At 36.6% G+C, this 25,354-nt stretch overlaps 1 protein-coding gene across 1 annotated transcript in view; it reads left to right on the plus strand.

Annotated features, from left to right (window-relative positions):
* Nucleotides 1-25,354, plus strand: part of C11H1orf185 (chromosome 11 C1orf185 homolog) — a 48,877-nt gene that overhangs the window by 18,849 nt on the left and 4,674 nt on the right. The gene's annotated exons all lie outside the window — the stretch shown is intronic.

The following is a 25,354-nucleotide window of genomic DNA, read 5'->3' on the forward strand; positions in this document are numbered from 1 at the left end:
TATTTGGGTTATTTTCAGTTGTTTCTCCAGGAACTTTTCTATAGAAACTATGTTGAAAACTAGAATTGCACCAGGCATGGAGCTACATACCTGTAATCCCAGCAGCCTGGGAGGCTGAGGCAGGAAGGTCACAAGTTCAAAGCCAGTCTCTGCAATTTAGCAAGGTTCTAAACAACTTAGCAAGACCCTGTCTCAAAATAAAAAAATTGAAAATAGGGGGCTGAGGTTGTGGCTCAGTAGTAGAGTACTTGCCTAGCATGTGTGAGGCACTGGGTCCTATTCTCAGCACCGCATATAAATAAATGAATAAAATATAGGTCCATCAACATTTAAAATTTTTTTTAATTAAAAATAAAAAAGAAATAAAAAGGGCTGGGGATGTGGGTCAGTGGTTTAGTGCACCTGGGTTCAATCCCCAGTACAATTTTTTTAAAATTGTTTTTAAACTAGAATTGCTGAGTCATGGATTATTTGCATGTTCAACATTATTTTATAATTCTTTATTTTTAAAAGTAGTTTTATTAGTATACATGTAAAAGATCATAAATTGCTTTATATATTCAACAAATATTAATATTTAAGGCTTGTAATTTTTTGACAATCTAATGAATTTGTAATACTATCTCACTATAGCACTTTGTTTTAGTTTTTTAACGTGTGTTGTTGTTGTAGTTGTTCTTTTGGAGACAGGATCTTGCTATATTGTCCAGGCTAGTCTCAAACACCTGGGCTCAAGTGATTCTCTTGCCATTGCCCCCATCTTAGTTTTTTTTTTTTTTTTGATATTATAACAAATTTATTAGGGGACCTTACTTTAGCTATTATTTCTTTTTTTTTATTGTTGGTCATTCAAAACATTACATAGTTCTTAATATATCATATTTAACAGTTTGATTCAAGTGGGTTATGAACTCCCAATTTTACCCCGTATATAGATTGCTGTATCACATCAGTTACCCTTCCATTGATTTACATATTGCCGTTCTAGTGACTGATGTATTCTGCTGTCTATCCTATTCTCTACTATCCCCCCTCCCCTCCCCTCCCCTCCCCTCCCCTCCCCTCCCCTTTTCTCTCTCTACCCCCTCTACTGTAAATCGTTTCTTCCACTTCTATTATCTTGTCTTACCCCTCCTTTCCTCTTATATGTAATTTTGTATAACCCTGAGGATCACCTTCCATTTCCATGCGATTTCCCTTCTCACTCCCTTTCCCTCCCACCTCTCATCCCTGTTTAATGTTAATCTTCTTCTCAAGCTCTTCGTCCCTACCCTGTTCTTGGTTACTCCCCTTAAATCAAAGGAGTCATTTGGCATTTGTTTTTTAAAGATTGGCTAGCTTCACTTAGCATAATCTGCTCTAATGCCATCCATTTCCCTCCAAATTCTATGATTTTGTCATTTCTTAATGCAGAGTAATACTCCATTGTGTATAAATGCCACATTTTTTTTATCCATTCATCTATTGAAGGGCATCTAGGTTGGTTCCACAATCTTGCTATCGTGAATTGTGCTGCTATGAACATTGATGTAGCAGTGTCCCTGTAGCATGCTCTTATTAGGTTACTTTAGGGAATAGACCGAGAAGGGGAATAGCTGGGTCAAATGGTGGTTCCATTCCCAGCTTTCCAAGAAATCTCCATACTGCTTTCCAAATTGGCTGCACCAATTTGCAGTCCCACCAACAATGAACAAGTGTACCTTTTCCCCGCATCCTCTCCAGCACTTGTTGTTGTTGGACTTCATGATGGCTGCCAATCTTACTGGAGTGAGATGGTATCTTAGGGTGGTTTTGATTTGCATTTCTCTGACTGCTAGCAATGGTGAGCATTTTTTCATGTACTTATTGATTGATTGTATGTCCTCCTCTGAGAAGTGTCTGTTCAGGTCCTTGGCCTATTTGTTGATTGGGTTATTTGTTATCTTATTGTCTAATTTTTTGAGTTCTTTGTATACTCTGGATATTAGGGCTCTATCTGAAGTGTGTGGAGTAAAGATTTGTTCCCAGGATGTAGGCTCCCTGTTTATCTCTCTTATTGTTTCTTTTGCTGAGAAAAAACTTTTTAGTTTGAGTAAGTCCCATTTGTTGATTCTAGTTGTTAACTCTTGCGCTATGGGTGTCCTATTGAGGAATTTGGAGCCCGATCCCACAGTATGTAGATCATACCCTACTTTTTCTTCTATCAGACGCTGTGTCTCTGATTTAATATCAAGCTCCTTGATCCATTTTGAGTTAACTTTTGTGCATGGCGAGAGATAGGGATTCAGATTCATTTTGATGCAAATGGATTTCCAGTTTTCCCAGCACCATTTGTTGAAGATGCTATCCTTCCTCCATTGCATGCTTTTAGCCCCTTTATCAAATATAAGAAAGTTGTAATTTTGTGGGTTGGTTTCTGTGTCCTCTATTCTGTACCATTGGTCCACCCGCCTGTTTTGGTACCAGTACCATGCTGTTTTTGTTACTATTGCTCTGTAGTATAGTTTGAAGTCTGGTATTGCTATACCGCCTGATTCACACTTCCTGCTTAGCATTGTTTTTGCTATTCTGGGTCTTTTATTATTCCATATGAATTTCATGATTGTTTTATCTATTTCTACAAGAAATGCTGTTGGGATTTTGATTGGCATTGCATTGAACTTATAGAGGACTTTTGGTAATATGGCCATTTTGATGATGTTAGTTCTGCCTATCCATGAACAGGGTATATTTTTCCATCTTCTAAGGTCTTCTTCAATATCTCTCTTTAGGGTTCTGTAATTTTCATTGTATAAGTCTTTCACCTCTTTTGTTAGGTTGATTCCCAAGTATTTTATTTTTGGGGGGGATATTGTGAATGGAGTAGTTGTCCTCATTTCCGTTTCAGAGGATTTGTCGCTGATATACAGGAATTCCTTTGATTTATGCGTGTTGATATATTCTGCCACTTTGCTGAATTCATTTATTAGTTCTAATAGCTTCTTTGTAGACCCTTTTGGGTCTGCTAGGTATAGAATCATATCATCTGCAAATAGTGATAATTTAAGTTCTTCTTTTCCTATTTTTATGCCTTTAATTTCTTTTGTCTGTCTAATTGCTCTGGCCAGTGTTTTGAGGACTATGTTGAACAGAAGTGGTGAGAGAGGGCATCCCTGTCTTGTACCAGATCTTAGAGGGAATGCCTTCAATTTTTCTCCATTCAGAATGATGCTGGCCTGTGGCTTATTGTAGATTGCTTTTACAATGTTGAGGTATGATCTTGTTATCCCTAATTTTTCTAGCGTTTTGAACATAAAGGGATGCTGTACTTTGTCGAATGCTTTTTCTGCATCTATTGAGATGATCGTATGGTTCTTATTTTTAAGTCTATTGATGTGGTGAATAACATTTATTGATTTCCGTATATTGAACCAGCCTTGCATCCCAGGGATGAATCCTACTTGATCATGATGTATAATTTTTTTCATATGTATTTGAATCAGATTCGCCAGAATTTTATTGAGGATTTTTGCATCTAGGTTCATTAGAGATATTGGTCTGTAGTTTTCCTTTTTTGAAGTGTCTTTGTCTGGTTTCGGAATCAGGGTGATGTTGGCCTCGTAGAATGAATTTGGAAGTTCTCCCTCTTTTTCTATTTCCTGAAATAGCTTGAAAAGTATTGGTGTTAGTTCCTTTTTAAAGGTTTTGTAAAACTCTGCTGTATACCCATCCGGTCCTGGGCTTTTCTTAGTTGGTAGTCTTTTGATGGTTTCTTCTATTTCCTCTATTGTTATTGGTCTGTTTAGGTTGTCTATATCCTCCTGGCTCAATCTGGGCAGATCATAGGACTCAAGGAATTTATCTATGCCTTCACTATCTTCTATTTTATTGGAGTATAAGGATTCAAAGTAATTTCTGATTATCTTCTGTATTTCTGAAGTGTCTGTTGTGATATTGCCTTTTTCATCCCGTATGCTAGTAATTTGGGTTCTCTCTCTTCTTCTCTTCGTTAGCATGGCTAAGGGTCTGTCAATTTTATTTATTTTTTCAAAGAACCAGCTTTTAGTTTTGTCAATTTTTTCAATTGTTTCTTTTGTTTCGATTTCATTAATTTCAGCTCTGATTTTAATTATTTCTTGCCTTCTAATTCTTTTGCTGTTGTTTTGCTCTTCTTTTTCTAGGATTTTGAGATGAAGTATGAGATCATTTATTTGTTGTTTTTTTCTTTTTTTAAGGAATGAACTCCAAGCAATGAATTTTCCTCTTAGAACTGCTTTCAATGTGTCCCATAGATTCCGATATGTTGTGTCTGTGTTTTCATTTAACTCTAAGAAGTTTTTAATTTCCTCCTTGATGTCTTCTAAAACCCATTGATCATTCAGTAACCTATTGTTCATTCTCCACGTGACGCATGATTTTTCCTTCCTTCTTTTATCATTGATTTTCAGTTTCATTCCATTATGATCAGATAAGATGCATGGTATTATCTCTACTCCTTTATATTGTCTAAGAGTTGCCCTGTGACATAATATATGATCTATTTTTGAGAAGGTTCCATGTGCTGCTGAGAAAAAAGTGTAGCTACTTGATGTTGGGTGGTATAGTCTATATATGTCAATTAAGTCTAGGTTGTTAATTGTGTTATTGAGTTCTATAGTTTCCTTATTTAACTTTTGTTTGGAAGATCTGTCCAGTGGTGAGAGAGGTGTGTTGAAGTCTCCCATGATTATTGTATGGTGGTCTATTAGACTCTTGAACTTGAGAAGAGTTTGCTTGACGAACATAGCTGCACCATTATTTGGGGCATATATATTTATGATTGTTATGTCTTGTTGGTGTATGGTTCCCTTAAGCAGTATGAAGTGTCCTTCTTTATCCCTTTTGATTAACTTTGGCTTGAAATCTATTTTATTAGATATGAGTATGGCCACTCCTGCTTGTTTCCGCAGTCCATATGAGTGGTATGATTTTTCCCAACCTTTCACCTTCAGTCTATGTATATCTTTTCCTATCAGATGTGTCTCCTGTAGGCAGCATATTGTTGGGTCTTGTTTTGTGATCCATTCAACTAGCCTGTGTCTCTTAATTGGTGAGTTTAAGCCATTCACATTTAGGGTTATTATTGAGATATGGTTTGTTCTTCCAGCCATATTTGTTTATTAATGTTACTAAACCTGATTTGTTTTCCTCTTTGATTACTTTCCCCCCTTTACTGTCCTACCTCCCAATGTTGGTTTTCAATGTTATTTTCCATTTCCTCTTCCTGTAATGTTTTGCCAAGGATTTTTTGAAGAGATGGTTTTCTAGCTGCGAATTCTTTTAACTTTTGTTTATCGTGGAAGGTTTTAATTTCATCTTCCATCCTGAAGCTTAATTTCGCCGGATACACGATTCTTGGTTGGAACCCATTTTCTTTCAGTGTTTGAAATATGTTATTCCAGGATCTTCTAGCTTTCAGAGTCTGTGTTGAGGGATCAGCTGTTATTCTGATTGGTTTACCCCTAAATGTAATCTGCTTCCTTTCTCTTGTAGCTTTTAAAATTCTCTCCTTATTCTGTATGTTGGGCATCTTCATTATAATGTGTCTAGGTGTGGATCTCTTATGATTTTGCACATTCGGCGTCCTGTAGGCTTCTAGGATTTGGGATTCTGTCTCATTCTTCAAGTCTGGGAAGTTTTCTCATATTATTTCACTGAATAGATTGTTTATTCCTTTGGTTTGAAGCTCTGTGCCTTCCTGTATCCAAATGACTCTTAGGTTTGGTCTTTTAATATTATCCCATAATTCTCGGATGTTCTGCTCATGGTTTCTTAGCAGACTTGCTGAGCTGTCTATGTTCTTTTCAAGTTGAAATACTTTGTCTTCATTGTCTGATGTTCTATCTTCTAAGTGATCTACTCTGCTGGTAGTATTCTCAATTGAGTTTTTAAGTTGGTTTATTGCTTCCTGCATTTCTAGGATTTCTATTTGTTTGTTTTTTATTACCTCTATCTCCCTGTGAAATTGATCTTTTACTTCCTGGATTTGTTTATGTAGTTCCTTGTCAATGTGATCTTTCATTGTCTGATTTTGCTGTCTCATGTCTTCCTTGAGACTCCAGATCATCTGAAGCATGTATATCCTGAACTCTTTATCTGACATTCCATCTGTTGCAGCTATTACCTCTTCTAAAGTTGAGTTGACCTGCATTGCTTGTGGTCCTTTCTTTCCTTGTCTTTTCATACTGCTAGTGTTTCTTTCTGCTTGGTGAAACTGTTGTGTTTTTGAAATTTATCCCCTATTTATTTATATTGCTCTTGTATAGTTGGGAAGTCTCCCTTGAAGGGCGAGTAGTGGCTGTGCTCCTCCTCTAATTAGGGTGGTCTGTCTACCACGCTGGTCGGTCGCAGGTCTGCCCCCCCTGCGGGTGCGGTTGGCGGCTCTGCTCTGCCCCCACTCCAATTGTGGTGACGTAACTACCACGCCCTCGGGTCGTTGGTCCTGATCCGGATGTGGGCGGTGGCTCTGCTCGATCCCCACTCCAATTGGTGTGACGTGTCTACCACACTGGCAGGCCTCTAGACCTGTTCCGCCGGTGGGTCACAGGTCTGCCCACCCTGCGGGCTCGGGCGGCAGTTCTGCACAGCCCCCACTCCCAATGGGGGTACCTGACTGCCTCTCCAACGGGTCGCTGAGCCCCCTCCGGACACGGGCGGCGGCCCTGCTCCACCTCCACTCCAATCAGTGTGACGTGACTGCCTCGGTGCTACATGTCCCCCACTCTGGCAGGCTACGGGGCCTGTCCTGCCAGTGGGTCGCAGGTCTGCCTACCTTGCAGGCTCAGGCGGCGGCTCTGCACAGCCCCTACTCCAAATGGAGTTACTTGGCTACCGCGCCGACGGGTCGCTGGTCCTATTCTAGGCGTGGGCGGCTACTCTCTTAGGCCCCAGCTGCAGTTGGGGTGTCGTGATACCACGCCGGCGGGTCACTTGGCCTGCTCTGGGCGCAGGCGGCAGCTCCACTCTGCGCCCCCCCCCGGCCCCCACAGCACCCAGCAGTACCCTGACCGAGAAGCAGTCACCGCAGGTTCCCCAGCCCTGGGCCGAAGCAGCTTCGGGAGCCAGAACCCAGCCTCTCCGATCCCGATGCACGCTCCCCTTGGGGCTGGCTCCAAGGAGCGCCCCCCCGCGGGTTCCCCAGCCCCAGGCCAAAGCAGCTCCAGGAGCCAGAGCCCAGCCACTCCCAGCTCTCCAAACTCGGTGCACGCTCCGCTGGGCGCAGGCTCAAAGACGCAGTCCCCGCGGGCTTCCCAGCCCCGGGCCAAAACTGTTCCAGGAGTCAGAACCCAGCCGCCCCGAGCTCAGCGCATGCTCCACTTGGAGCTGGCCTCCACACGCAGTCTCCGAAGGTTCCCCAACCCTGGGCCAAGGCAGCCCCAGGGACCAGAATCCGGCAGCTCCGAGCCCGGCGCACGCCTTGCCAGGAACGAGCCCCCAGGAGTATTCTCCACAGGTTCTCCAGTCCCTAGCCTGAGCAATGTGTCTGAGAGGCGCAGGCAAATACCAGCCTGAAATCACCTGTTCCGTAGCTGAATGCGCTGAGATCAGTAGAAAACAGGGATGATTACATCATCTCTCCAAGATGGCGGCTGCTATCCTCCTCCGTGGTCCGACCGGTGTCGGGAACCGAACTGGACCGCTTCTCTTCCCTGTCTCAAAGCCGGAACTCAGCGCTAAGCGCGGCCATTGTACCACTGGCGGGAGCCCCCAGAATCCGCCTTGTTTTTTTTTCTTTAAGTATATATTATTATTATTGTTATCATCATCATCATCATTATTATTAGCTATTTTAGGTCCACAGCAAAACTGAGCAGAAAGCAAGTACATAGTCCATATACCCCTTGACCCCACAAATGCACAGCCTCTCTGTCAATACCCTGCACCCAAGGTGTATTCATTACAACTTGTAAACCCACATTGACATCATAATCTAAAATTCATAGTTTACATTTAAGGTTCACTTTGAGTATTATGTAGTCTGTCAGTTTAACAAATGTGTAATGATATGTATCAGCCATTATGTTATCATACAGAATAGTTTTACTAACCTAAAAAACTTTTGTGCCCCTCTGATTTATTTATTCCCTTTTTACCCTCACAGCCACTGATTGCTATATTGTTCCCATAGTCTTTGCCTTTTCTAGAATGTCATATAATTGGAATCATATACTATGTGGTCTTTTCAGATTGGCTTCTTTCACTTGGGAATGCCTTTAAGCTTCTTTCTTCCTTATCTTTTCATGGCTTGTTAGCTCATTTTTTTCCAGCACTGCATAATATTCCATTATTTGGATATACCACAATTTATCCATTCACTTACAGAAAGACATCTTGGTTTCTTTAAAGTTTGGGATAATTATGAATTAAGCTACTATGAACATCTATGTGGAGGTTTTTGGGTAGACATAATTTTTCAACCCATTTGGGAAAGTACCAAAGAACATGATTGCTGAATCATATTGCAAATGTGTATAGTTTTGTAAAAACTGCCAAACCATCTTTCAAGGTGGCTGTATCAGTTTGCATTCCCACCAGTAATGCATGAGAGCTATTGTTGCTGCACCTCCTTGCCAGCAATTAGTGTCATCAATATTTTGGATATTCCTGATTCTAAAAGATGTCTAGTGGTATCTCATTTTAAGTTACAATTCCCTGATAAACATTTTTGTGTGCTTATTTGTCAATTGTATATTTTCTTTAATGAGGTGTCTGTTCAGGCCTTTTGCTTATTTTTTAAATCAGGTTACTCATTTTCTTATTGAAATCTAGAATGTTCTTTGTATATTTTGGATAACAGTCCTTTATCCGATGATGCTTTTTGCAAATATTTTTCCCCAGTCTGTGGCTTTTCTCATTCATTTTATTGTTATCTAACTATAGTTTTAATTTGTATTTTTTCTGCTAAAAAACGAGGCAATTGTCTTTTCTAAAGTTCACTGGATATAATTATTTCCTCTTATATAAAATGCCAGCTATCTTTTTACTTTTTTCCTAATAGGTTTTTTTGTCTTTTTATAACACTTTGAAAGGATCATTCATTCTAGAAACTAAACCTTTTCCAGTTATGGTAATTTTAATATCTTCATCCTTTTTGTAGTTTTTCTTTGCATTATTTTTATGATGTGTTTTTTTATTAATAAAATTATACTAAGTCTACTTTGTGCTCTATAAATGGATGACATGTTTTTACAACATGGTTTACTGAATATTTGAAGCCCACATTTGAGATCTACTACTCAAAAAGAAAGATTCCTTTCAAAATATTACTGCTCCTTGACCATGTACCTGGTTACCCAAGAGCTTAGCTATTAATGTTTTCATGCCTAATACAACATCTGTTCTGCAGCCCATGAATGAAAGAGTAAGTTCACCTTTCAAGTCTTATTATTTAATAAATATATTTCATAAGGCTATAGCTGCTATAAATAGCAATTCCTCTGGGGGATCTGGGCAAAGAAAATAGAAAACCTTCTGGAAAGGGATCACCATTCAAAATGCCATTTAGAACATTCCTGATGCAGGGAAGGAGCTCAAAATATTAGCATGAAGAAGGGGGGGAACGAGTTGATTCCAACTCTCATAGATGACTTTGAGGGGCTCAAGACTTCAATGGAGAAACTAACTATGTAATAGAAATAGCAAGAGAACTAGAATTAGAAGTAGAGCCTAAAAAAGAGCCTGGCCCCTCCCTGCTCTTGCTTTCTTATTGATACATATGACCCTTCTGCACATAGCTGATTTCCTTTTCACTTCTCCACCATGTTGGGACACAGCCATATTGTGGCACCATGCTGTTTGAACTTTATAGTCATCAGAATCATGAGCCAAATAAACTTCTCTACTATATAAAGTACCCAGGCTCAGTTATTTTGTTAGAGCCACAGAAATTAGACTAAACTGGGCACAGTTGCACATGCCTATAATCCCAGCAGCTCAGGAGCCTAAAGTGGGAGGATCACAAGTTCAAAGCCAGCTTTATCAACTTAGTGAGGGCCTTAGTAACTTAGTGAGATCTTGTCTCAAAATAAAAGATAAAAGGACTGGGATGTGGCTCAGTGGTTAAGCACCCCTGGGTTCAATCCCCAGTACCAAAACCAAAAATATAAACCATATAATTTGCTCATTTAAAATATATGCTCCAAAGGCTGGGAATGTAGCTCAGTGGTAGAGCACTTGCCTAGTATGTATGAAGCTTTGGATTTAATCCCCAGCACAACGAAAATAAAGAAAGAAATAAAACATAATTTGAAGCTTGGGACATTGCTTAATGGTACACACTTAGTATGCACAAAGCCCTGGGTTCAATTCCCAGCACCACAAAAATATATAAAATCTATAATTTAGTGGTTATGACTATAGTCACAGAGTTGTAAAACTATCCCCACAATCAATTTTAGAACATTTTTTAAATTTCAGACCCCCTCCCCCACACACACACATAAACATACTCTTAGAAATCACCCCTTCCTCATTACCTCCCATCCATCATAGGCCTAAACAACCACCAATTCACTTTCTATGTCTATATTTGTGCCCATTCTGGGCATCCATTATAAATAAAGTCATACATATATGGTCTGTTGTGTCTGGCTTCTTCCACTTAGCGTGTTCTCAAAGTTCATCCATGTTATAGTGCATACTATGATATAGTACTATATCCATGTTATAGTAAGTACTTCCTTCTTTTTATGACTGAATAATATTCTATCATATGGATATATGACATTTTGTTTATCCATTTATTGCCCATTGGACTTTTGGGTTATTTCCATGTTTTGGCTATGTGAATAATCTTGTTATAAAAATTTATGTGTAAATTTTTGTGTGAACATGTTTTTTAACTTTCTTGGGAATATACCTAGGAAAAGAAATTCTAGGCCATATGGTAACTATTTTTTAATATCTTTATTTTATTAATTTATTTTTATGTGGTGCTGAGGATCGAACCCAGGGTCTTGCATGTGCAAGGTGAGCGCTCTACCGCTGAGCCACAACCCCAAAACCCATATGGTAACTATTTTTAACTGCTAAAGAACTATCAGACTATCTTCTAAAGCACCTGAACCATTTTATATGCCCACTAACTGTGTATGAGGGTCCCAATCTTCCACCATTTAACATTTGTTATTATCAATCTTTTATAATGATAAGCATCCTTGTGTCTGGAGTATCTCCTCGTGATCCTGATTTACATTTCCTTAAAGGATAATGACACTGAGTAATATTTCATCTGCTTATTGGATATGTAAATTCTTCCTGGGATTAATGTCTGTTCAGATTCTTTGTCCTTTTTTAAACTTGAGTTGTCATTTTATTACTAAAGTATTGAGTTGTCTTCATCTTCAAGATATACATCCTCTGTTAAATATTCTGTTTGTAAAAATGTTTTCTCATTTCATGAGTTTTTAAATTATTTTTTCTTTTTCTTTTTTGCCACTGAGCTACATTCCCAGCCCTTTTTATTTATTATCTTTTCATTTTCTAATGGTGTGCTTTGAAGAACAAAAGTATTTCTTTTTCATGAGTCCACTTTTTAAATTTTATTTTTATGCTTTTGGTGTCATATCAAAAAAAGGCAGAAAATACAAGGCATGGTAGTATATACCTGTCGTCCCAGCTACTCAGGAAGCTGAGGCAGGAGGATTGCAGGTTTGAGGCCATCCTCTGCAACTTAGGGAGACCCTAAGTTTCCTGTCTCAAAATAAAAAGTAAAAAGGGCTAGGACTGAGCTCAGTCAGTGGTAGAGTGCCCCTGGATTCAACCTTCAGTATCTTAAAAAAACAAAACAAAATAAAACAAACAAACAAACAAAACTGTTGTTTAATCAAAGGTCACAGAGATTTATGCATGTTTTTTTAAAGTTTAACAGTTTTTGCTCTTACTTTAGATGCTTGGTCTGTTTTGAGTTAGTTTTGTGTATGGTACGAGATGTGACTTCATTTGATTGCATGTGGATATCTGGTTGTCTCAATAACATTTGTAGAAAAGTCCATTTTTCCCCAATGAATTTTTTATTCTTGTTAAAAATCAGTTGACTATAAATGTGAGTACTTATTTTTGAATAATCAGTTCTGTTCCATTGGTCTAGTATGTCTATTCCTATGCCAGTACCACACTGTCTTGATTACTGTAGCTTTGTAGTATATTTTGACACCAGGAAAGATGAGTCCTCCAACTATGTTCTTTTTCAAGATTGCTTTGGACTTCAAGTATTATCATTCACACTTATATCCTTGATCCATCTTCAGTTAATTTTTGCATAAATGTGTGGGTTAAGACAAGATATACTAATATACTTTCATATCAACAGTGTATGAGAGTCCTCTTTCTCCAATTTTAATTCAGATTGATTTTTTTTAACTATTAGCCTAGTTGTCTAAGCAATATTTGTTCAAGGGGTTATCCTTTCTCCATTGAACTGCTTTTGCACCTTTGTGAAACATCTGTTAGGCATACGTGTATGAATGTGTCTGTGGGATCTCTATCAGTTCCATTGATCTGTACATCTATCCCTCTGCCAATAACACACTGTAATGATATAAGTCTTAATCATATGATTTCTCTAAATTTTATTCTTCTCTTTCAATATTGTTTTTAATGTGTCTTGTTCTTTTGTTAGTACACATAATATTTGAGGTAATTTTAACTCCATGTTGAAAAAAAAATCTTCTTGAAGTTTTAATGTAAATTACATTTAGTTTATAAATTTAGAGAGCTGTGCCATCATTACTATAACTGTTGCTTATATTGACCTGTGTTTTGTGATCTTCATAAATAATTTATCACTTCTAGTAGTTCTTTTGTGGGTTCTGTAAGGTTTTCTTCATACACAATCATATCACATATGAAAACACATGTTTTACTTATTTTCCAATATATGTGCTTTTTTTTTCATTTACTGTATTGGCCAGGATCTCCAGAATAATGGTGAATAAGTGTGGTAATAACAGTTATCCTTGTTATATTATGATCTTAAAGAGAACACTTTCAGCTTTTCATCACTAAAATAGGGAGTTAGCTTCAGGATTTTTGTAGATGGAATATTGTCAGGTTGAAGAAATTCTCTTCAGGTCCTAGCTTTTTCATTTTGTTTTTCTTAAATCATGAAAGGGTGATGAATTTTGCCAAGTGCATTTTCTGCTCCATTGAAATGTTTGCATGAGGTTTTTTTCTTTAATTTTTTCTGTGAATTACAGTAAATTTCAAATATTAAACCAACCTTGTAGTTCTGGAATAAATCTCACTGGATCTGATTAACTAGTATCTTTTAAAAAAGTTTTTCTTTTAATATTTTTAGATATTAATGGACACAATACCTTTATTTTATTTATTTATTTTTATGTGGTGCTGAGGATCGAACCCAGTGCCTTACACGTGTCAGGCGAGTGCTCTACCACTGGGCCACAGCCCCAGTCCCTGATTAACTAGTATCTTTTAAACAATCTTTCCATCTATGTTCCTGATGAATATTGTTCTGTCATTTCCTTATAATACCTTTATTATATTTTGACATCACAATTATTCTGGTCACAAAATGATTGGTAAAGAAGTGTCCTCTGCTTCACTTTCTGAAGAATTTTATTTTAAAACATATTTTATATTTAATTGACACATAGTAGTTATACATATTTTTGGGGGAACAATGACATTTCAATACTTGTATACAACATACTGTTTTCAGATTAAGCTTATTGCCATTTCTATCACCTTAGACATATAAAATTTCTTTGCGTTGTAAACATTAAAATCCTCTCTACTAGCTAGTTTGAAATTTTTAAGTAACTATTGTCGACCATAGTTATCCTACCATGCAATGGAACAGTAAAAGTTATTCTTTCTATCTAACTGTATCCAAGAACACATTAACCATTCCCTTTCTACCCCACCCTCCCTTACACCCCTCTCAGGCTCTGCTAATCACTATTTTATCCTCATTGAGAACAGCTTTTTAGGTTCTACAAATTAGTGAGAACATGCAGTATTTGTCTTTCTGTGCCTGACATTCAACTTAACATATCTTCAGTTGGATCCATGTTGCTGCAAATGACATGAATTCATTTTTTTAATGGCTGAATAATATTTCATTTTGTATATGTATGTGTATATATATATATGTATATATATGTGTGTGTGTCACTATATATATATATATATATATATATATATATATCACATTTTCTTTATCCATTCATTCGTCACTGGGCACCTATGAATACTGTGAATAGAGCTTCCAAAAATATGCAAATGCAGATGTTTCTTTTACTTCAATTCCTTTGCATATATACTCTGTATTGGACTGCTATATCATATGATAGTCTTACTTCTAGTTTTTTGAAGTACCTCCACACTGTTTTTCATAATGGCTATACTAATATACTTTCACATCAACAGTATATGAGAGTCCTCTTTCTCCAATTTTAATTTTTTTGTCTATTTTTATAATAGCCATTTAAGCTGGAGTGAGATAATATCTCACTGTGGTTTGGGTTTGCATTTTCCTGATGATTACTGATGTGGAACTTGTTGGTCATTTGTTTTTTTTAAATTATTTTTTTATTTATATATGACAGCAGAATGCATTACAATTCTTATTACACATATAGAGCACAATATTCATATCTCTGGTTGTACACATTGTATATTCACACCAATTTATGTCTTCATACATGTACTTTGTTTTTTTTTTTTTTTAAAGAGAGAGAGAGAGAGAGAGAGAGAATTTTTAATATTTATTTTTTAGTTCTCGGCGGACACAACATCTTTGTTGGTATGTGGTGCTGAGGATCGAACCGGGCCTCACGCATGCCAGGCGAGCGCGCTACCGCTTGAGCCACATCCCCAGCCCCATACATGTACTTTGAATAATAATGTCCATCACATTCCACCGTCTTTTCTAACCCCATGCCCCCTACCTTCCCTCCTATACCCCTCTGCCTCTCTAGGGTTCGTTTATTCCTCCCATGCTCCCTCTCCTTACCCCACTATGAATCAGACTCCTTATATCAGAGAAAACATTCGGCATTTGGTCTTTGGGGATTGGCTAACTTCACTTAGCATTATGTTCTCCAACTCCATCCATTTACCTGTGAATGCCATGACTTTATTCTCTTTTATTGCTGAGTAATATTCTATTGTGTACATATGCAACATTTTTAATCCATTCATCTATTGAAGGGCATCTAGGTTGGTTCCACAGTTCAGCTACTGTGAATTGTGCTGCTATAAACATTGATGTGGCTGTGTCCCTGTAGTATACTGTTTTTAAGTCCTTTGGGTATACAATGAGGAGAGGGATACCTGGGTCAAATGGTAGTTCCATTCCCAATTTTCCAAGAAATCTCTATCCTGCTTTCCATATTGGCTGCACCAATTTGCAGTCCCACCAGCAATGTATGAGTGTACCTTTTTCCCTGAATGCTCACCAACACTTATTGTTGTTTGTCTTCATAATAGCTGCCATTTTGACTGGAGTGAGATGAAATCTTAGAGTGGTTTTGATTTTCATTTCTCTGATTGCTAGTGATGATGAAAATTTTTTCATATATTTGTTGATTAATTGTATATCATCTTCTGAGAAGTGTCTGTTCAGATCCTTAGCCCATTTATTGATTGGGTTACTTGTTTTTTTTTTTTTTTTTGGTGTTTAACTTTTTGAGTTCTTTATATACCCTAGAGATTAGTGCTCTATCTGATGTGTGAGAGGTAAAGATTTGCTCCTAAGATGTAGGCTCTCTATTCACCTCACAGATTGTTTCTTTTGCTGAGAAGAAACTTTTTAGTTTGAGTCCAACCCATTTATTGATTCTTGATTTTAATTCTTGCACCAAAGGAGTCTTATTAAGGAAGTTGGGGCCTAATCCCACATGATGGAAATTAGGGCCTACTTTTTCTTCTATTAGACACAGGGTCTCTGGTTTTATTCCTAAGTCCTTGATCCATTTTGAATTGAATTTTGTACATGGTGAGAGATAGGGGTTTAATTTCATTTTTTTGCAAATGGATTTCCAGTTTTCCCAGCACCATTTGTTGAAGAGGCTATCTTTTCTCCAATGCATGTTTTTGGCATCTTTATCTAATATAAGATAATAGTAATTTTGTAGGTTACTCTCTGGTCCTCTATTCTGTACCATTGGTCTACCAGTCTGTTTTGGTGTTACTATTGCTCTGTAGTATAGTTTAAGGTCTGGTATAGTGATGTCACCTGCTTCACTCTTCCTGCTAAAGATTGCTTTAGCTATTCTGGGTCTTTTATTTTTACAGATGAATTTAATGATTGCTTTTTCTGCTTCTATGAAGAATGTCATTGGGATTTTGATTAGAATTGTATTAAATCTATTTTAATTTGAATTAGAATTGCATTAAATCTATTTTAAATTGTTTTTGGAAGTATGGTCATTTTGATAATATTAATTCTACCTATCCAAGAGCAAGGTAGATCTTTCCATCTTCTAAGGTCTTCTTTTATTTCTTTCTTTAGGGTTCTGTAGTTTTCATTGTATAGATCTTTCTTCGTTAAGTTAATTCCCAATGGGGTAGAGAGAGAAGATGTGAGGGAAGGGGAGGGGGGATAGTAGGGGATAGGAAAGGTAGCAGAATACAATTACTAATAGGGCATTATGTAAAATTGTGGATGTGTAACCGACGTGATTCTGCAATCTGCATTTGGGGTAAAATTGGGAGTTCATAACCCACTTCAATCTAAAGTATGAAATATGATATGTCAAGAGCTTTGTAATGTTGTGAACAACCAATAAAAAAAAAATTTTGGGGGGCTTTTGTAAATGGGATAATTTTCCTCATTTCCTTTTCTGAGGATTTTTCACTGATATATAGAAATGCCTTTGATTTATGGGTTTTGATTTTATATCCTGCTACTTTGCTGAATTAATTTACTAGTTCTAGAAGTTTTCTGGTGAAACTTTTAGGGTCTTCTAGGTATAGAATCCTATCATCAGCAAATAGTGGTGATTTGAGTTCTTCCGTTCCTAATTGTTTCCTTTTAATTTCTTTCATCTGTCTAATTGCTCTGGCCAGTGTTTCAAGAACTATGGTAAACGGAAGTGGTGAAAGAGGGCATCCCTGTCTTGTTCCAGTTTTCAGAGGGAATGCCTTCAATCTTCCTCCATTTAGAATGATGTTGGCCTGGGGTTTAGCATAGATAGCCTTTATGATGTTGAGATATGTTCCTGTTATTCCTAATTTTTCTAGTGTTTTGAACATAAAGTGGTGCTGTATTTTGTCAAATGCTTTTTCTGCATCTATTGAGATGATCTTATGGTTCTTATCTTTAAGTCAATTGATGTGATAAATTACATGTATTGATTTCCATATGTTGAACCAACCTTGCATCCCTGGGATGAATCCCACTTGATACTGGTGCATAATCTTTTTGACATGTTTCTATATTTGATTTACCAGAATTTTATTGAGAATTTTAGCATCTACTAGAGACTTAGGTTGATTAGAGATATTGATCTGAAGTTTTCTTTTTTTGATGTGTCTTTGCCTGGTTTTGGAAACAGGGTGATATTGGCCTCATAGAATGAGTTTGGAAGTGCTCTCTCTTTTTCTATTTCCTGAAATAAATTGAAGAGTATTGGTGTTAGTTCTCCTTTAAAGGTCTTGTAGAACTCGGCTGTGTATCCATCCAGTCCTGGGATTTTCTTGGTTGGTAGACTTTTGATGACATCTTCTATTTCATCACTTGAAATTGATCAGTTTAAATTCTGTATATCATCCTGATTTAATTTGGGCAAATTATATGACTCTAGAAATTTGTTGATGCTTTCAATATTTTGTATTTTATTGGAGTACAAGTTTTCAAAATAATTTCTAATTATCTTCTGTGTTTCTGTAGTGTCTGTTGTGATATTTCCTTTTTCATCACATATGTTAGTAATTTGAGTTTTCTCTCTCCTTCTCTTTGTTAGCATGGCTAAGGGTCTGTCAATTTTATTTATTTTTTCAAAAAAACAATTTTTTATTTCAATTTTTTTCAATTGTTTCTTTTGTTTCAGTTTCATTGATTTCAGCTCTGATTTTAATTATTTTCTGTCTTATACTGCTTTTGGTGTTGATTTGTTCTTCTTTTTCTAGGGCTTTGAGATGTAATGTTAAGTCATTTATTTGTTGACTTTTCTTCTTTTAAGGAATGAACTCCATGCAATGAACTTTCCTCTTAGAACTGCTTTCATAGTGTCCCGGAGATTTCAATATGTTGTATATGTATTCTCATTCACCTCTAAAAATTTTTAATCTCCTCCTTGGTTTCTTCTGCAACCCACTGTTCATTCAATAGCATATTATTTAGTCTCCAGGTGTTGGAGTGGATTTTATTTCTTATTTTATCATTGATTTCTAATTTCATTCCATTATGATCTGATAGAATGCAGGGTAGTATCTCTACTTTTTTATATTTGCTGAGAGTTGCTTTGTGGCATAGTATATGGTCTATTTTAGAAAAGGATCCATGTGCTGCTGAGAAGAAAGTGTACTCTCTCGTTGAAGGATGAAATATTCTATACATGTCAGTTTAGTCTAAGTTATTGATTGTATTATTGAGTTCTATCGTTTCTTTGTTCAGCTTTTGTTTGAAAGATCTATCTAGTGATGAAAGAGGTGTGTTAAAGTCACCCAAAATTATTGTGTTGTGGTCTGTTTGACTCTTAAACTTGAGAAGAGTTTGTTTAATGAATTTAGACATTCCATTGTTTGGGGCATATATATTTATAATTGTTAAGTCTTGTTGGTGTATGGTTCCCTTGTGCAGTATGTAGTGTCCTTCTTTATCCTTTTTGATTGACTTTAGCTTGAAGTCTACTTTATTTGATATAAGAATGGAAACCCCTGCTTGCTTCCACAGTCCATGTGAGAGGTATGAATTTTCCCAACCCTTCATCTTCAGTCTGTGGATGCTTTTTCCTATGAGATGAGTCTCTTGGAGGCAGCATATTGTTGGGTCTTTTTTTTTAACGTGACTTAATGTGACTTGGTTTCTCCTCTGATTAGATTTTTCCTTTAGTATAATACCTCCCTCTGCTGATTTTCATCATTGTTTTTCATTTCATTTCATTTCATCATTGTTTTTCATTTTGTTGAAGATGTTCTGTAGTGCAGGCTTTCTGTTGTAAATTCTTTTAATTTTTGTTTATCATGGAAGGTTTTTATTTCATCATCAAATCTAAAGGTTAGTTTTGCTGGACATAAGATTCTTGGTTGGCATCCATTTTCTTTCAGAGTTTGGTATGTTTCTTCACAATCTTCTGGCTTTGAGGGTCTACGTTGAAAAATCTGCTGAGATACAAATTGGTCTCCACCTATATGTGATCTGATTCCTCTCTCTTGCAGTTTTTAAGATTCTATCCTTATTATGTATGCTAGGCATTTTCATTATGACATGCCTTGGTGTAGATCTGTTGTAATTTTGTATATTTGGTGTCCTGTAAGCCTCTTGTATTTGGTTTTCCATTTCATTCTTCATGCTTGGGAAATTTTCTGATATTATCTCATTGAAGATGATTGTGCATTCCTTTGGTTTGAAGCTTTGTGCCTTCCTCTATCCCAATAACTCTTAGATTTGGTCTTTTGATGCTGTCCCACAATTCTTGAATATTCTGTTTATGGTTTCTTCACTGTGTGATCAACTTTATTTTCCAGATTGTATATTTTGTCTCCATTACCTGACATTCTTTCTTCCAGGTGATCTAGTCTCTGTTGATTATGCTTTCTATTGAGTTTTTATTTGATTTATTGCATCCTTCATTTCAAGGATTTCTGACTAGTTTTTTTTCAGAGTTTCTGTCTCTCTCTTGAAGTAATCTTTTGTACCTGTATTTGTTCTCTTATCTCTTTGTTGAAGTGATCAAATTTTGCCTGTATTTGCTCATTTAGGTTATTCTTTAATTCACAGATCATTTTAATTATGAACCTTCTGAACTCCTTCTCTGACATTTCATTGACTTTGCTGTCCATGGGTTCTGTTGTTATAGTGTCCTGGTTTGTTTGGGGCACTTTCCTCCCTTGTTTTTTCATTATGTCTATGTGTCTTCCTGGACAGTGTGGATCTGAGATATTACAGTTTCTTCCCTATATTCTTGTAGTACCCATGCAGATTGTCCATACCTCACCTTGAAGTTGGGCTTATAGACCCTGCTGGTGTACCTCAATGTATGCTACTGCATATAAAGGTGGTGGTGGCAATAGCTGATGTATCTCGAGATAATAGTTAAGATGCTCCAAGATGGAAGCAAGTCTTACAGAGATAGGGCTGAAAGAGTGGGCCTCACACTCCCTTTGGGATGCCTGCTCTGAGATGCAACTGCTTCTAGGCCCTGTCTGCTGTCAAAAAGTTAGGGGTTACTGCATTGGGAAGGCTATGGCAATGACTGCAGTGTCCCAAGATGGAAGTGGATTAGATTTAGGCTCCCAGGTGGGGGAGAGTGAACTCAGACCTACCCTGGACCTGAGTCCTGTGCAAGTTAGTGTGGGTGGTCTGGGCTCCCCCAGTATTCTACTGGTCAGAAGAGGTGGTCCTGTGCCAGAGGCTGGACTCTGGCAGGTTCCTGCAGGTAGAGGGGTGGACCCAGGCCTACTGTGAGCCTCGGTCCAGCACATGCTGGTGTGGATGGATCTGGGCCAAAGTGCTTGACCTCCCACAGTAGTCTGCTGGTTGGAAGAGGCAGTCAACCATTTGTATATATTCCTTTGAAAAAGGTCTATTTAGGTGACTCACTCAACTTTTTTTTCTGTGAGGTTTTGAGTTGCTTTTATATTCTGGAAATCAATCTCTGGTCAGATGAATAGTTTAAAAATATTTTCTCCATTTCTGTAGATTTTCATTTGACTGTTTCTTTTGCTGTATAGAAGCTTTTCAGTTTGATGTACTCCCATTTGTCCATTTTTGCTTTTGTTGCCTGTACATTTGAGGTCATATCTAACACTTCTTTTTCCAAACCAATGTCCTAAAACACTTCTTTATATTTTTTCTAGTAGTTTTATGTCTTAAACTTAAGTCTTTGGTCCATTTTGATTTAATTTCTGCATATGGTAAGAGACAGAGGTACATTGTTTCTTTTTTAGATATTTTTTAGTTATAGACGGATGTAATATCTTTATTTTGTTTATTCATTTTTATGTGGTGCTGAGGATTGAACCCAGTGCCTCACATGTGCCACTGAGCCACAACCCCAGCCCCTGTTTTAATACTAACTATTTTTAAGAAATTTTTATATTTAGTTGTAGATGAACATAATACCTTTATTTTGTTTGTTTGTTTATTTATTTATTTATTTATTTTTATGTGGTGCTTAGAATCAAACCCAATACCTCACACATGCTAGGCAAGCACTCTATCACTGAGCTAAAGCCCCACCCCCAGGGGTATACTCTTTGTTTTGCATTTAGACATTCAGTTTTCCCAGCACCATTTATTGAAGAGATTGCCCTGTCTCCAATGTATGTTCATGCTGCCTTTGTCAAAAATCAATGGCTGAAGCTGTACATGGTGACACATGACTGTAATCCTAGTGAGCTGGGTGGCTGAGGCAGGAGGATTGTAAATCTGAAGGTCAACCTTAGCAATTTGTTGACACCTTAAGCAACTTAGAGAGACCCTGTCTCAAAAATTAAGAGATGGGAGATAACTGTATTTTGTGGTTTGTCTCTATGTCTTCTATTCTGTTGCATTGGTATTCTTGCCTGTTTTGGTGCCAATACCATGCTGTTACTATAGCTCTATAGAATAATTTTAGTTCTGGTATTATGATGCCTTCTGCTTTACTTTGCTTACTAAGGGTTGCTTTGGCTATTCTGGGCCCCTTATTTTTCCATGAATATCATAACTGCCTTTTGTAGGTATTATGGCCATTTTGACAATATTAATTTGGCCTACCCAAGAACATGGTAGGTCTTTTCATCTTCTAAGGTCTTCCTCAATTTCTTTCTTTAGTATTCTGTAATTTTCATTGTAGAGATCTTTCGACTCTTTTGTTAGATTGATTCCCAAGGGTTTTTGTTTTTTTTTTTTTTTGAGGCTATTGTGAATGGGATGATTTTTCTAATTTCCTTTCAGCTGACTTGTCACTGGAGTATAGAATTGCAATTGATTTATGAGTGTTAATTTTGTATCCTGTTACTTTGCTGAATTCATTTAAAAATTCTAGAAGTTTTCTGGTGGAGTTTTTTGGGCTATATAAATATAGAATCAAGGGCTAGGAATGTGGCTCAAGTGGTAGCGTGCTTGCCTAGCATGCATGAGGCACTGGGTTCAATTCTCAGCACCACATAAAAAAATGAAATAAAGACATTGTGTCCACCTAAAACTAAAAGAAAAAAAATTAAATAAAAAAATAAATATAGAATCAAGTCATTGGCAAACAGCTAATTTTCGCTCTTCTTTTTCTATTTCTATTTCTTTTATTTCATTCTTTTGCTTAATTGCTCTGGCTAGAGATTTGAGGATTATGTTAAACAGAAGTGGTGAAAGAGGGAATCCCTGTATTGTTTCTGTTTTAGAGGGAATGTTTTTAGTTTTTCTCCATTTAGAATGATGTTAGCCTTGGGTTTCTCATATATAGGTTTTACAATATTGAGATATGGTGCTTTTTATCCCTATTTTTTCTAGTGTTTTAATTATAAATGGATGCTGTATTTTATCAAATGCTTTTTCTGTATTTATTGAGATGATCATGTGATTTTTGTCTTTAAGTCTATTAATATGATAAATTGCATTTATTGATTTCCATATGTTGAACCAACCTTCCATCGAAGGATGACCCCATCTGGTCACAGTGAACAATCTTTTTAGTGTGTTTTTGTATGTAATTTGCCAGTATAGGCACCAAAATATACATTGGAGAAAAGATACTCTCTTCAACAAATGATTCTGTTAACTGGAAATCCATATGTAGTAGAATGGACCTGTGCACAAAACTCAACTCAAAGTGGATGAAGGACCTAGATATTAGACCAGAAACCTGGCACATACTGGAAAAAAAGGTAGGTCCAGCACTCCAACATATCAGCTCAGGAACTAACTTCCTTAATAAGACTCCTAAAGCTCAAGAAGTAAAATCAAGAATCAGTAAATGGGATTGCATCAAACTAAAAAGCTTCTTCACAACAAAGGAAACAATCAAGAGCATGATGAGAGAGCCTACAGAATTGGAGAAAATCTTTGCCACCTGCACCTCAGATAGAACATTAATTTCCAGAAAATATAAAGAACTCAAAAAACTTAACACACACACAATCAATCAATAAATGGGCAAAGTAACTGAACAGACACTTCACAGAAGAAGAAATATGAATAGTCAACAAATATATGAAAAAATGTTCAATATCTCTCTCAATTAGAGAACAAATTAAATTACCCTGGGATTCCATCTCACTCCAGTCAGAATGACAATTATCAAGAGTACAAAAAAGTAAATGTTGGTGAGGATGGGGAAAAAGATACACTCATATATTGATGATGGGGCTGCAAATTTATGCAACCACTCTGGAGAGTAATATAGAGATTCCTCAAAAACTAGGAATGGGACCACCAATTGACCTAGTTGTAGCACTCCTTAGTAGATACCCAAAGGATTTAAAGTCAGCATACTACAGAGACACAGCCACATCAATGTTTACAGCAGCTCAATTCATAATAGCTAAGCTATGGAACCAACCTAAGTGCCCTTCACCAGATGAATGGCTAAAGAAAATGTGATATATATATATATCACACGCACACACACATTGGAATATTACTCAGCCATAAAGAAGAATGACTTTGAGACATTTGCCAGCAAATGGATGGATTGGGAGACTGTCATGCTAAATGAAGTAAGCCAGCCCCCAAAAGCAAAAGGCTGAATATTTTCTCTGATACGTGGAAGCTAACCTACAATAAGGGGAAATGTGAGGGGAAGAATAGAAGTGTAGTAGATTAGACAACAGGGAATGGAGAGAAGGGGGGAAGGGAGGATAAGGAGAGTAAAGACAATGGAATGAATCTGACATAACTTTCCCAAGTATACATATGAAATACCACAGTGAATCCCACTATCATATACATTGATTTTACCTAGAATAAGATATATTCTGTGCTTGTGTAATAATTAGTCAGAATGGATTCTGCTGTCATGTACAACTAAAAAGAACCAATAAATTTTTTTAAAAACTGAAAAAAGGTGGAAGAATGCAGATCAGTGGTAGAGTACCCTTGGATTCAATCTTCAGTATAAAAAAAAAAATCAATTGCCAGAAGTATGTGGATTGATCTCACATGTCTTCATTCTGATTCATTGGTCTACATGTCTACTTTTACACCAGTGACATGCTGTCTTGTTGCTATCATTTTGTAGTATGTTTTAGGTCAGCTGTTGCAATGCCTCCAGCTTTATTATTTTTGCTCAGGATTACTTCAGCAATTCGTGTCTTTGTGGTTCCATAAAAATTTTAGGAGCATTTTTCCTATTTCTGTAAAAAATGTCATTGGTATTTTGATAAGAATTGCATTGACTCTGTAGTTCACTTTGTATAGAATGGTCATTTTAACAATATTAATTCTTCCAATTAATATTGGAATGTCTTATAATGGGATGACTTTCCATTTGTATGTGTGTGTGTTCTTTTCCATTTCCTTCTTCATTGTTTTGTAGTTTTCATTGTAAAGATCTTTTATTTCCTTGGAAAATTTATATTTTTAATATTTTAATATTAGAAATATTTTAAAATATTTAGGTAGCTATTTTGAATGGGATTGCTTATTTCTTTCTCAGAAATTTCTTTATTGATGTATATAAAAGCCGATTTTCATGTACTGACTTTACATCTTTACATTTATAAGCTCTTTTAAATCTTTAGGTTTTTCCATACATAAAATCATTTTGGGGGGCTGGGGTTGGATCTCAGTGGTGGAGTGTTTGCGTAGCATGTGTGGAGCACTGGGTTTGATCCTCAGAACCATATAAAAATAAATAAATAAAATGAAAAACAAAACAAAAAATAAAATCATTTTGTTTGCAAACAGATGGAATAATTTGACCTTCTTTCCTATTGGAATACCCTTTATTTCTTTCTCTTATCTTACTTCTCTGGCTAAAACTTACAATAATAATTGAATAAGAATACTGGAAATGGACAATTTTGTCTTTTTCATGATATTTCATCCATTCAGTATTATGTAAGCTGTGAGGTTTGTCATATGTAGTCCTTATTGTGTTGAGGTATCTTCCTTTTATACCTAATTTTTTTACCATGAAGGGATACTGAATTTTATCTAATACCTTTTCTGCATCTATTTAGTTGACTATGTGTTTTTTATCCTTCATTCTATTGATGCAATATATTTATTGGTTTACATATGTTGAAC

This window comes from Urocitellus parryii, chromosome 11 (genome assembly GCF_045843805.1).
Source record: "Urocitellus parryii isolate mUroPar1 chromosome 11, mUroPar1.hap1, whole genome shotgun sequence".
Taxonomy (NCBI): domain Eukaryota; kingdom Metazoa; phylum Chordata; class Mammalia; order Rodentia; family Sciuridae; genus Urocitellus; species Urocitellus parryii.